This window comes from Echinops telfairi, unplaced genomic scaffold (genome assembly GCF_000313985.2).
Source record: "Echinops telfairi isolate 266 unplaced genomic scaffold, ASM31398v2 ScPeMD7_5592;HRSCAF=6446, whole genome shotgun sequence".
In the NCBI taxonomy this organism is placed as follows: Eukaryota; Metazoa; Chordata; class Mammalia; order Afrosoricida; family Tenrecidae; genus Echinops; species Echinops telfairi.
Window position 1 is genome coordinate 14,797,540 of NW_022109491.1, and position 13,732 is coordinate 14,811,271.

A 13,732-nucleotide genomic window follows, 5' to 3' on the forward strand; every position below is an offset into this window, starting at 1 on the left:
AATATACTTGAGTATCTACCCCATGTAGAAGCCAGGCCCCATGCCAAGTGCTTTTCAAATAGTAACATATCCTCACAGCTCATAGCAACCCTATAGGACCTGTGGGTACCTGAGACTGTAAATCTTTGAAGAAACAAACAAAAATCACACTGCATCAAGTCAGTTCCCACTCACAGTGACCCCAGAGGACAGGATAGAACTGCCCCGTAAATTTCCAAGACTGCAACTCTTTGTGGGAGTAGAAAGCCTTGTCATTCTCCCATGGAGTGTGTGGTGGTTTCAAACTGCTGCCCGACCTATGCTTAGCAGTCCAGTGAGCTGGAATGGACTCAGTGGTAATGAGTTTGGGTTGTTCCTTTGTCTGTTTTATCCTCACCACAGCCCCATGGTTAGCTGATACTTGCATTTTCAAAGCAAAAAGGGAAATGAAGCAAAGAGAAGTTAAGTAATTTGCTTAAGCTTGCCCAGCAGGAAAGTTTCTGGACTCGAGGATTCAAACCCAGGCAGCCTGGCACCAGTGTCTGCTGCACTTTAGCTGCTTCCAGGTCCCAGTGTAACTTGCCCTCAACCCAGGAGCTGGCTGGGCTCACGGGACTGTGGCAAGTCCGTCTGCCCAGGCTGCAGGCAGCCCATCCCCGTGGTCCCTCCTCCCACAGTGCTCTCCTCACAGAGAAGCCTGGCCCCTGCCTGCAGCCTTTGCACCCTTCTTGGAGCTCCCTTTCTGAGACACTAGGCCGCTCAGGCCCCGCACAGCAGCGGGCACTGGTGTCTTGGCAGCACAAGCATCTTGGCGCCTAGTGGTGGCATGTGGGCCGCCCCCTCTGGCTTTATTAGTCTTCTTTTAAAATAGCCTTTTCTGTTTCAAACACCTCCACTTCCCACTTGCAGCTCATCTTGCAGCACATCCCCTGAGTTCCCCTGTCATCATCAGCTGCTGCCTGGAATATCCCAGCCACGCCGACTTTTTTGTGAACCAGTAGCAGACAGAGACAGAGATGGAGAGGGGTTTCTTTCCCTCCTTTAATTATGTATGTCACTGTCCAGTTGTCCTCTCTCTGAAAGACGCGCCTCCGATTTCGCATTGGTCGACTGTTCATGTCAAAGTTTGGATCGTACTCAGAGGACCGAGGAGGGGAGTGGCCTCAGATGAGGGTGTACTTACTTTGCCAACGGAACGGCTGTGCCCCAGGAAGGGAATGCACCTTACCTTAGATCACACAGCCAGCGAGAGACATGAGGTGCTCAGAAAGCCTAGTAAGAGTAGTGATAGTTCTTTTGGGTCAAGTCGCTAAGGTAATAATGCGTCAGCTTTCCTTCTCGGGGATCTGTCCTCTGTGGGCTCATGTGGTTAGCCACCTCCTCTATGGACATAGGACCCTCCCCTTCCATAGCCAGCTGTCTGCCCTGCCCCATGCTATAAGAATCAAGTGTCCCCTATGCTAGTGGAGACAGGTGGCAGATATTTGAGGGCCTGGTGTCCATTCTAGGGTCACCCTAGGGCTAGCTCTGGAGTCCTACCTCTTACTGGTGACTGTGTCTTCCCTTGGGGTAGCACTGAGGGACAGAGATTCCTCCACCCAACAATAACACGTCTTCTCCATAGAAGGTTGACAATGCTGACCATCAACCATGGAAGACCCATTAGAACGTGTTTCCCCCAACCCTCCCACCTGAAAGGTGGGGAAGCTGAGGTCCAGAGAAGCACATGGACTTGCCCGCAGGCACTCTGATGTGGCATCAGAGAGAGGTGCTTGAACTCTATTATCTGGGAGCCTCTCTCGGTCTCTGGCTCAATGCTACCCTCCTTGTGGCTCCCCTTATTGTCTTGTGAAATAAAAATCCTCTAAGGGGAGAGTTATTAAAACAATAGCACAGTCATAACAAACCCTCATCACTCTTCCATGGTCCACCACCATGGTTCTCAGCCCTGGCTGCACACCAGGATCATCTGTGGCACATGATAAAAACCCTGACTGCCGGGCCCTGCCCTTGATTGGCCAAGTCAAAGTCCTCAGGAGCAGGGTCCTGGCTTCTGTGCTTTTCCTTAACTCCTCCAGGTGATTCTAACAGGCAGCCAGGGCTGAGAAACCCTGGGATACCCGATGGCCAAGATCGCATCATCGAGGCTGGGCCCTTGTGGTTGAAATGGAATGTAACTCGTTGTATTTTTCTGAGCTGTAAGCGCCTACTCCTCACACAATTTGATCAGGAAGCTGGGAGGGTGTGAAAGACTGCTGGCCAGAGCGAGATCTTTCTAAGTTAGGCCCAATACCCCGAGGGCAGGCAGGAAACTCCTTAGCCCACCCACCTGCCAAGGAAGAACACGCTGGACCAGAGGCCCATGAAATCATCATGGGCCTCACTCATGAAAACTGTCAGGGCCCAGGTCTGGGAAGGACCATTTCGTCTCCATATTGCAAATTAGGGAAAATAAGTGGTAAGTAAGAAAAGCGATGCATGGACATTCATTTTAGGTCTCCTGAGGGGGTCTCCTTGTTTTTATCTCTGGTTCTGCCTCCTAGAATTCAGTCATCCTCAAATCAGGTAGAAGTTGAAGTCCCCAAAGTCAACATCCTCTTGGAAGCAGAAGGGCACGGGAAATACACAAAACCCAGTAACCTGTAGCCACCCAGTCAGGGCCAACTCACGGGGACCCCAGGTGTTTTCTGAGTAGAGCTGCACTCCGTCTAAACAAGATCACCTCACAGTGACTCGATTGTGACTCAGAGCGGTCCTATCCGACAGAGGAGAACTGACCTCGTGGGTTGAGGAGGCTATGCATATCTCCAGGGGCAGCGAGCCTCCTCTTCCTCCTGCAGAGCAGCTGGTGGGTTTGAACGGCCAGCCTGGAGGGAGCAATCCAACACCCACCTCCCTATGCCTCCAGAGCTCCTGACCGCACTCCACAGGGTTCCCCCTCACAGGGACCTGTCAGAAGAAATCACCAAGCCGTTCTTCCCATGTGCTTGGAGGGGGACTCAGCCTCCAACCTTGGTCAGCTGCTGAGTGCTTAACAGTTTGCCATACTGCAAGATTCTAGAACATAAGATAGGGGTCCGTATAGGATTTGGGATAATCGCCCCCCAGGTCGTATCCCCTTACCCAGCTATCCACCCTCTGAGAGCATGACCGAGTGGAGACAAGGCCACAAGGAACCTGAGACATCTTTGAAAGTGACTGACGAGAGCAAAGAAAGGGTAGGGACATTGCATCCCGAAGCTGAAGATGCGTCATAGAGTTTTCCACTTGTCTTGAGAAACGTAAGACAGTAAACATTCAGGTGTCCCCCTGCCCTTCGCAGCAGTGAAAAGGAGCGCCTTCCTGCTAAGTGGAAGGGACGGGAAAGGTGGGAATTAGCATTGACAGAGGGCTTGCTGCGCTGGAATGAGAGTGCCGGGGAGGAATACGGAAAGTACCATGGGCTGTCAGAAGCACAAACAAATCTGTCTGAAAAGAAGTACAACCGGAAGGCTCCTGAGCAGCAAGGATGGTGAAACTTTGGACATGGTCCCAGGAGAGACCAGTCCCTGGAGAAGGACATCATGCTTGTTAGAGGGTCAGCCAAAAAAAAAAAAGGGGAAGACCCTCAAGGAAATGGATGGACACACTGGCTACAGCAATGGGTTTAAAGAGAACAGCGCTAGTAAGCATGGCACGGGACCGAGCACGGTTCTGTTCCGTTATGCATAAGGTTGCTATGAGTCAGAACCAACTGGGTGGCACCTAACAGCAAGGGCTCGGGCTTTGCAGACCCTGCTTTGTCCCTGTAGCTGTCACATGAACCTCCAGAGCCCGTCCAGGTGGGTGGCAGTTCTAACCATCTCCATTTTGAGGATGAGGGAAATGATGGCAGGACTGGTCGCCCCACAGGCTGGGAGTAGATGGAGCCAAACCCCAATCTAGGTGCTTCTCCCTCCAGTTAAGGAGAGAGCCCTTTCCTCTGTGGAGGCTGAGTGCCCTTAGGGTACAATGGGAAGCTGAGAGGGAGATAAGGTACAGCTCCCTTTATCCAGTGTGTGGGAGCCATGGACATCCGGCCACTGGATCAGGATAGTAGCTTGGAGCTTTCTCTAGCTGAGGATATAAAATACATCTACTTTACACATGTCTGGGAGCTGTAGGTGAAGGCCAGTGTTGAATCTGCCTTCCCTTACTTCCCTTTGATGATCTGCCTTCTCCTTGGGTCACTATTTCAAATCATCATGATCTGTTTCTGCTCTCCTCTGAGTTACACACACACACACACACACACACACCCTGACAAGGGGAGTCAGAGTAGGCTTCTTCCTCTCTGTAGTTCTGTCTTCTTTGGACCAAGGTAAGCTGTCTCGCTACAGGACAAGAGAATGAACCCAACCTCGCGGGTGGGTAGTCTGGAGAGAAAAAGAAAAAATCAAAGGAGAAAAGGGAAAAACCAGAAGCCCATGGTTGTGGGTCCGACACTGGGCTGTGGGTCAGGCTTGGTATATTGTATTCCATTGTGGTAAGCCGGGCATGATATAGTATCGCCACTTCCCAGATGAGAAAGCTGAGGTGTGGGTAACACTAAGTAACTAGCCGAAGTCATGCAGTGTCCAAGCTAGCCTTTGAACCCAAGGCTGCCCTGAAACCCATGTTATTTCCATACTATCATGCACCCACAAGAACAAGGAAGGAGTGACAAAGTCGAATGGTGGGTGCGAGAGGAAAGCCCAGGGATGTGAGCCAGTGCTGGTTGGATGAAGATCGGAAATTGCTAAAACCAAAGTCCAGGGATATCCATCAGGACACTGGTTGAAACAAGAGGGGTCAAACTGAGCCATGTGAGGACACTTTATAAAAAGAGCATTCATAAAGGTATAAATAGAGGCAAGGAGGGCAAGGCTCACCTGACGGACATTGGACATGCTGGGAGGAGAGCCCAGTCCCTGGAGAAGGACGTCATGCTGGGTAAACTGGAGAGGACGGCCCTCAACACGACGGAGGGACACGGGGCTGCAACAGTGGGTTCCAGCGCAGGAGCAGTTGTGAGGATGGGCCGCACAGGACCGATGATGCCTTCATTCTGTCGTTCTTAGGGTCGCCATCAACGCGATGGCATCTCACAGCAACAACGATGAGTAGCAAGGCGAAGGAAAACAAAAGGAAGGAGGCAGAGCCTCAGGATGGTAGCCCTGGTTACCCCGTGACCCCAGAGCCTTGAGAAGAGCAAACAGTCACTGGAACCCCGAGATCAGGTGTTCAGTGGAGAGGGTCACCTGACAGGAAAGGACAAGGGTTCCAACCTCAATCGGTGCTCCTCTCCTGGAGGCTCTACTGATGCTGAGCAAGACGAACCAACTGAAAGCCAGGGGCAAGGGAGCCCAGTGATGCACTTCATACAAGTCCACCTCCCTGGGCGAGGAAGGGAGGTGAGGACATTCACGGGAGCAAAGAGGAGGCATCCACCGTCCACGTTTTGTGGAAAGGCAAAGCCCAGATGTCTAGGCTGCAACCACTGGGAAGTGGTCTCCAAGTCTAAGAAGAGCTCTGTGTCTCCCCTGCGCTCACGTTCCACCATCTTAATGATTCTGTTTCCTGGCCGGTGCCTTCTGCCATCTTTGCTGCCCGGAAGAACATAGTGGTTACAAGCCTGGAGGTCGACCTAGATCTAAACGCCGGGCCAGTCTCTCTCGAGTCGGGTGATCCTGAACAAGTTACTGCATCTCTCCCCACCCCGTTTCCTCAGCAGCCAAGTGGGCCTAGGAGCAACTCCCTGAGCAGAGTACCCTGAAAATTAAGAGGAACCCTGGAGGCACAGTGAGTTCCATGGGGGGCTAAGCGCAAGGTCAGTGGTTGGAAACCGCCCAGCCATTCCTTGGGGGAAAGATGAGGCTTTCCACTCCCATAAAGGGTTGCGGCCTCAGAAACCCACGGAGGGTTCTGGTCGGTCCTATGGGGTCACGGTGAGTCTGAATTGACTCGATGACAGTGAGTTTGAGGGTTTTTTTTTAACTTTTATTATTTTTATTACTACAAAATAATAGAAATCTTTATTAAACAACACCAACATCCACGTTGGGAGTTATTGTTTTTCTTTTTTAAATACTGGCATTGTCCAGAAAAAATTAACAGGTTTAATTATAATTGTTATAAAGATGAACTGCTGAAACATGCTCACTGAACCTTTTTGACTTGCATTAATGCTTTATATCTGTCTCCCATTTATATTAAAAATATACACAAATTGAAATGTAATAACGATTAAAACCTGATTTCTATCCCCTCTTTGTCCATTTGCAATCATATATTCAGGTACCTTTTGACCCCACTAGGGGGTTGGGAGAGAAGAGGAATCTAACATTTAGAACTATCACTAACAGGAAGAAGATAACTTGTTTAAGAATGAAAAGTCTCCCATCACAGTTTTGTTTTGTGAAAAAATAAACACGATACACTGCTAGCATGGTCCCTGTCTTGTACCAAGAACTCAAAAGCATTGCCAATGTTCAACCTCATTGTCATCGTGCGTCACAAGCAGTTAGAGAGCCGCAAGCCAAAAGCTGAAAAGAAAAGCCCCTATTAAGCTCAGGAGCGTCTGTGAGATGCCTGAGCCGGGAAGTATCTGTGAGTCTGACCGTGGATGAGTAAGACGAGGACTTGCTGGTAAGCATACTGGCCTCTGACGAGGGACTCGGAGCCTCCATGCACACGGCCAGTGGAAACCGGGGCTGACCATCGTCTAGGAAAGGCAGCTGTTATTACATGTGACCCGAGTGCCTGTGAACTTGGACAAGTCAAGTTGTCCAAGTTCTGAGCAGCGGAGCAGCATCTAGAGAGCGAGCAGCGGCCACGGAGTGGAGTCTTGCCAGCAGCCCCCTGGAAGTGTCTGGGCTCGTTTGCGCACCCTGGAACCCAGCCTCCCAGTCCCGTGCCATGAGGAGATGCGATAATGGACATCGCATGGTGGCATCTTTAGTAATGGCACTCACGGAGCACGTTTGCATAGAAGTTGCTGCATTTACATCAATCACTGCAGAGCAAATGGCAAGGGGATGAACTCAAGCTGTCCAAGCAAGTTGTTGAAGATTTTTGAAGAAGCTAAGTTGGAAACTTAGGAGAGACCTAGTGGTGCGATGGTGAAGCACTGAGTTACTAACTGAGAAGTCAGCCACGGAACCTCCCTGTCAACCACCCCGTGGGAGCAAGAGGTGGCAGTCCACTTCCAGGAAATGTATAGCCTTCGAAACCCTCATCTGCCCGGTAAGCACTGCGAGGAATCAGGATTGCCTGGAGGTGATGGGTTTGGTTTGATAGGGAGGAGCTGTTCTCGCAGAGGCTGAGGCGGCTGTCAGTGGGGTACCCACGCTCCTGCTGAAAGGACACGAGCTGTCCATCTTCCTACCAGACAAGTGGGATGAGGGCAGGACCCTTCTCTGCCTGGAGGCCGTGGCCTGGAGCCTGGCTGGGAGCAGAGGCGCTGCATTTCCCTTGCCCTTTCATTGGACAACCTAAAAGTGGACGAGGGCCAGAATGGAGCTGAGTTCAAATCAGGCCACCAATTTGTAGTGGGCCAGGTGTGGACGCTAACAAGGCGGAGGTCAGGGAGGCAGATGGGGAATCAGTCGTAGATCCTGGGCATATGAGAGCTGGAGCAACTCCTGAGTCAAAGGCAAACTCTCCTGGTTGATGTCTTCCAGTTCCTGCCACCCAGGGCAGGGACATGCTGAGATAAGGTCTCGGGACCAGGAGTGGACTGGTGTGTTACATACATCATGGACCATTGTGTGAGGTCATTCATTCATGCAGCAAACAGTCTCTGAGCACCCACCCTGCGCCAGCCACTATTTCAGTCTCTGTGTTACACAGCCACGAGCAGTATCGGTGAGGTGCCTGCCCTTAGAAAGCTGACAGTTTAGCATTCTTTGCAGCACTGCTCACAATAGCCCAGAGATGGAAATAACCAAGTGTCTGTCAGCGGTTGAATGGCGAAGCAAAATGTGGTGGTACAGATCTTTTAAAAAAAACAACTCACTATTGAGTGAGTGGTACATACCCCCCAAGCCCCCATTGAGTATGTGGTATGTATCTCCAACTAAACAACAAACCAACAACCATCGCTGCCATCCACTCAATTCTAACTCATAGCAAGCCTACAGGAGAGGAGAGAAGTGTACTCACTATCCCTCTACTCTGTGAGAGTACAAAGCCTCCTCTTTCTCCTGAGGAACAGCTGGTGGTATTGAACTGCTGACCTTGAGGTTAACAGCCCACTATGTAACTGCTCTCCAGCCATATAGAGGAATGAAATTTGGTGCCAGGCTACAACATAGATAAACCTTGAAAGGATTAGGCTACGTGAAGCAAAATTCAAGACCCTACTGCCATCGAATTGATCCTGACTCATAGCGAGCCTGAATGGGGTTTCGGAGGCTGTACATCTTTTTGGGAGCAGACAGCCTCATCTTTCTCCTGCTAAGTGGCTGGTGAGTTACCACATAGCACCACCAGGGAACCTTACATGAAATCAGCCAGGTACAAAAGGACAACTACGGTATGCTTCCACTGGTATGACATCACTTTTAAGGACAGAAAAATGGATTGGGGGCTACCCGTGCCTGGGGGTGGGTATGCGAACGACCCCTTCCTGGGTATAGAGTTCCCACTTGGGATGATAAAAAAAAAAAGGAAATAAATGGTTGTGCTGGTGACCCAGCCTTGCAGGTGTGATTCCTGCTATTGAGTTGTGCATTTAAAATACGAAAACACAAAATACCTTTGAGGTGGGTCCCATGGTCATTCTCGCTTTTCGGGTGAATGAAATGGGGCTCGAGAAGATCCAGGGATATTACAGAGCTGTCAGCAGCAGGGCCGGGATAGGGGCCCCCTGGACAGCCTGTGCCGTTGACATGGTGTGCCCTTACTCTTTCAACCACCCTCCTGAGTTTTGGCGACCATCCGTGTATAGGTCGAGGTTTAGACAAGGAGAGAGGAAGACGGGAGGTCTAGGAGCAGGACCCAGCTTGACCTAGAGCAGCCGGTGGGTGTGTGGTCAGCGCAGAGAGGGGTGGACTCAAAGGGGAGTTTGGCCTCCTGGGCATCCAGGGAGGGGGTGACGAGGCTAAGAGTGGCTCTGGTGACGAGAAAGAGGTCCTGAGGGCTAAAGAGAGAATTGCCGAGCTGAAATCCCCCCCCAGCCTAGCCCACATCCTTGTTCGGGCTGCACCTGGAGCTCCTCGCCAAGAAGAGCGGAGGGAGAGGGGGTGGGGAGGACGGATGGCTTGAGGTCACGTCTCAGGCAGGCCAGGGATCTGAGTGGTGACTAAAGAGACAGGGCGACAAGGAGTCCCCTGCGGCACATTGCTGGTTCATAAACAACGTGTCACTCACTTCAGTCAAGCTCATGTTTTCTGTTAGCATCCACGCTGACAACAGCCGACTTGGTGAGCACCAGAAGAGATGAGGCATTTTCCCGCAAGGCGGTAGCACTTGGTGCTCACAACAACCCCATGAGAGAAGCAGCGCACAGTTCCTAAAATCATCGTCATCCCGGGGCTCAGAGAGGCGGAATGGCCTGTTTGGGGTCGCCCAGCTGATTGCAAACCAGCACCTTCACTGCCGTGGCCCTGTGCAGTCCTCACAGTTCTTCCGGTCTGTCTCAATCATTCACACTTTAGTATGATGTATTTCCAGGCCAGTCCTCGAGTGGAAGTGAAAGAGCCAGGGACGCACCCGATAGGTGTAACATGGGCACCCCCTAGGGATGGAAGAGAAGCAGTGCGGGAAACACCACAGACAAGCCAAAGGGAAACGTGCGAAGCAGCGGTTCTCACTGCCAGCGAATCGATTCCGACCCACAGGGACTCCATAGGACAGAGTAGAACTGCCCCTGTGGGTTTCCGAGACGGAAACTCTTCACAGGAGTAGAAAGCTTCATCTTTCTCCCGAGGAGTGGCTGGTGGTTTTGAACTGATGACCTTCTGGTTAGCAGCCCACCAGGACTCCTGAAGAAACAGTTAGGCATAGTTTTGGGGGGCGGGACAGGAGGAGGAGAGCGGAGAATTGGCCAGGTTTAGAATGGTTCAAGACAAGGCATTAAGATGTAGGATAAAAACATGGGACACCTAATGATTGAGACCCTCCCAGGTGCCAAGCAGTGTGCGAAGCCCTGGGAGGCTGGGGTGAGGAAGGCCAGGCCTGATGATGAGCCACACATCTAAGCCTGCAAACTGTGCTGAGCGCCACAGAGATGTTGAAATGGGATGGAGGATTTTGAGTGGGACCGGGCAAGGGACTACTTTGAGTTGAAGGGTCCGGGATCTTTGGGGTGAACTGTGAAAGAGAAGGTGCCCAGATGATTAGAAGCCCAATGTCAACAACTCATTAGCATACCCAAAACAATCACAACCGCAGAATAATAGGCACGTTGTTCAGGGGTGTTGCCCAGCTGATTCTGACCGAAAGCGGACCGTGGGACAGAACAAGACCTTCCAGCATTCGGTTTCCTTGGCTCATGGTGGTGTAGTGGAGTCCCCTGGGCTCCTAATCACACGGTCAGCAGTTCAAAACCACCAGTCGCTTGCTCCAAGGGAGAAATCCGAGACTTTCTGCTCCCATAAAGGTGTACAGTCCCAGAGACCCCCCTGGGGCAGTTCTACCCCAGCCTCCAAGGTCACTATGGGTCAGCATTTCCTCGCTGGCAGTGACTTGATTTGAATCTTTAAAGAAGTCAATCACCGGATGTTTCTCCAGGAGACTCTCTGGGGGTGCTTGAACCACAACTTTTCAGTTAGCAGCCGAATGCTTCACTGCTGTGCCACGCAGGGTCCTTTGAATAATTATAGTGGTTGCGAGCAAGCACGTGGGCAGTGCCCTAATGCTGAAGGCCTAAACACGTGTATACACGCAGCATCAGGCTTTTAAAGAGGCCCCACCTCTGAAGCGAGAGTCGGGGAAAGGCAGCTTGGGGCTGCCTGGTTTCATTATGTATTGAGCCTGCAGAGTGGTTCTTACATGTTTGCAAGCACCTGGCTGCCTCTTCTGAGCTCCACGGGGGATAATAGATAACACAGAGGATGCTTCAAGGTTGATGCCTCCCGGGCTTTCCCTGGCTGTTCATCTCTTAGAGCCCTCCGCACCTAAAGGGACTGGGGTTCCTGCAGATGAATAAGCAGGGGCTGAGCGGGGATGCTGGCAACACTTTGGGGTCCTGCAAATGAAGGGTTAACGCTGGACTTTCATGGAGACAAGGGTTAAAAAGTGAGTTCCTAGGTTCCTCCGATGTGGACTCCTGTCACTTACCAGCCACAACCTGAACAAGTCACTTAAACTTTCTGCGCTTCCATCTCCCCCTCTGGGAAAGAAGAATCATAGCGTCACATGTGTGATGTGCCTGTTTGTCGGCTACTGCTGGGTGAGGCTATGATGCTGGCTCTCACCTGAGCTTGTAGTCAGACGGCTGAAAGCTTCACCGGACTGGACATCCAAGATGGCTCCTGTGATGGGTTAAATTGTGTGTTAAATTGTGTGATGGGTTAAAAGACACATCATTGTGCTAAGCCCTGAGACCTGGGACTCAGACTTTGAAAATAAGGTCTTCCAAGATAGGATCGGTTCACATGAAGTCCCACTGGAGTAGGGTGGATCCTCATCTACCAAAAGGAGAAGACACACACAGAGGGGAGCCAGCCACGCGGAGACAGAGACAGCTTGAAGTGATCCATCTACAAGCCAAGAAGTGCCTAGGATGGTCTGTTATCACTAGAAGCGTGAGGAGGGTGATCTGTACCAGTTCCCCCACAGAGCTTTCGGGGGGCTCACCATGGCGAATACCCTGGTTTTAGATTTCCAGCCTCCAGAGTCATGGGCCCATACATTTCTGCTCGTGTTAGCTCCTCGATGACTGGTACTTTCTCATAGCAATCCTGGGAAATTAATGCAACTTCCTCACGGGGCGGCACTGGACAGGGCTGATGACTGGGCTGGCCATCAAATGCCTTCCTTCCCGTGGGCTGTCCAGTCAGTGGGCTATCTCAGGAGAGCCGTACTTCTTACACGGTGCCTGGTCTCCTTCAGGGTGAGGGTCCCAAGAGACCCAGGCAGAAGCTCAGTGGCTCCTTCTCCCTGCATAGCCCTAAGGCCCAGCAGCATCCACGTCGCGGTGTTCTGCTGGTAACAAGGGAACCCTTAGGTTCTTCCCAGACCCTTGGGGGGGGCGGGGCATAGGTAGATTTACTGCTCAAGGGGACCAAAAGTCCAAACTTCAATGCCGTCGAGTAGATGCCAATGCAGGGTGATCCTCTAGGACAGGGTAGAACTGCCCCTGTGAGTTTCTGAGACTGGAACTCCCCCATCTTTCTCCCAAGTCTCAAGGGGACAGGGACAAAGAGTTGGCACCAGGCATGTTCTCAAACCACAGAAAGCGAGGAAGAAAAAAACAAATGGAATCAATGGTATATCTACCTACCCTTGCCCCATGAAGCCCTGGGGCTGACTGCACCCCACTTTGTGGTTTCCCTGCCCCCACCTCATCCCTTGGGAAATCGCCCTTTTATGCATTCCCTATTGAATGAACCTAATTGAGGTGTGCTGGGTGCTTCCAGCTGACCCTGATGGCACCAAGGAACTTAGGGACAGTTCCTAGACATGTGTAACTGGGCTTTAGGGCTCTCCTAGCAGCATGTGTGGGCCCAGCTAGAAGGGCACTGTGCGGGATGTAGGCAGCTCTATTAAGGCAGCAATTAAGCTGCCGATTCGTTTCCCACCTGGAGCTCTCAGTCGCTCATCCTGCGTTTCATTCAGGGACTGAGTGGGCTCTCTCCGACATTTCCTTGACAGAAAGGATTTCAAATAGAGCCTGAGGGCTGCCTGTCTCATCTCCAGAGGCTGGACAAGCCCCGTCAGCCATCTGGAGACCGTGCATCCTCCATCCACAGCCAACTGAATGCCACAGGCTTCCCCACCTGAGGAAACTTCCAAAAGAGTGTTCTGGTAGAGACCTTGGTCAGCATCACATCTGCTGACAGGCATGGCCGGCCTCCACATGCTCCAATCCCATCCGGGGCTCCTACCTGGGGGCCCCACTACCACGAGATTGAGCCAGGGTCTCCTGGGGGTTCTTCTCAAAGCAACCTGGATTCTGTGTCCTCCTCTTTGCACACTTGTCGTTGATCCGCTGCTTGTCCCGGGGTCTACATTCTGTTCTCCATCACCAACCCCTAATTGAGATCGTGAGCTGGATCCGGCCATTGCTCAGTTCAATACCTCTGCTTCATTCCCCTCTCACTTGCATGAAAGCCAGGCTTCCAGGGGATCCAGGGGGTCAAAGTGTCTCCCACCCCACCCCCACCCCCTGCCCACTCACTCTGCTCCATCCCAGCTCGCCCTCTTCAGGGCTTAGCACGTGACATGGGTGAGCGTGCGGCAGGCCCAGTGTGGGGAGGGACTGGAGGGAGCCGAGGGTGAAGAAGAGTGGAGACAAGCTGGGCCAGTGGTGTCGGAGGAAGTGGGAGGAGTGCGCGTGTGTTGTTGTTTGTTATTGGGGGCCATCAACACACCACGACCCTTCGTGCCACAGAGCGAGACACTGCCTGCTCCCCACCCCATCTTCATGACTGCTGTTCTGTTTGAGCCCATGGTAGCCGCCACTGTGCCAATCCCGTTCACTGAGGGTCTTCCTCTGTGTCTCTGACGCTCTGTGCCAAGCACGTAGGCAGATCAAAAAGGTAGCGGTTGACAGAGAAGGTTAGCCATTTTCCTCTTTATCCAAAATACA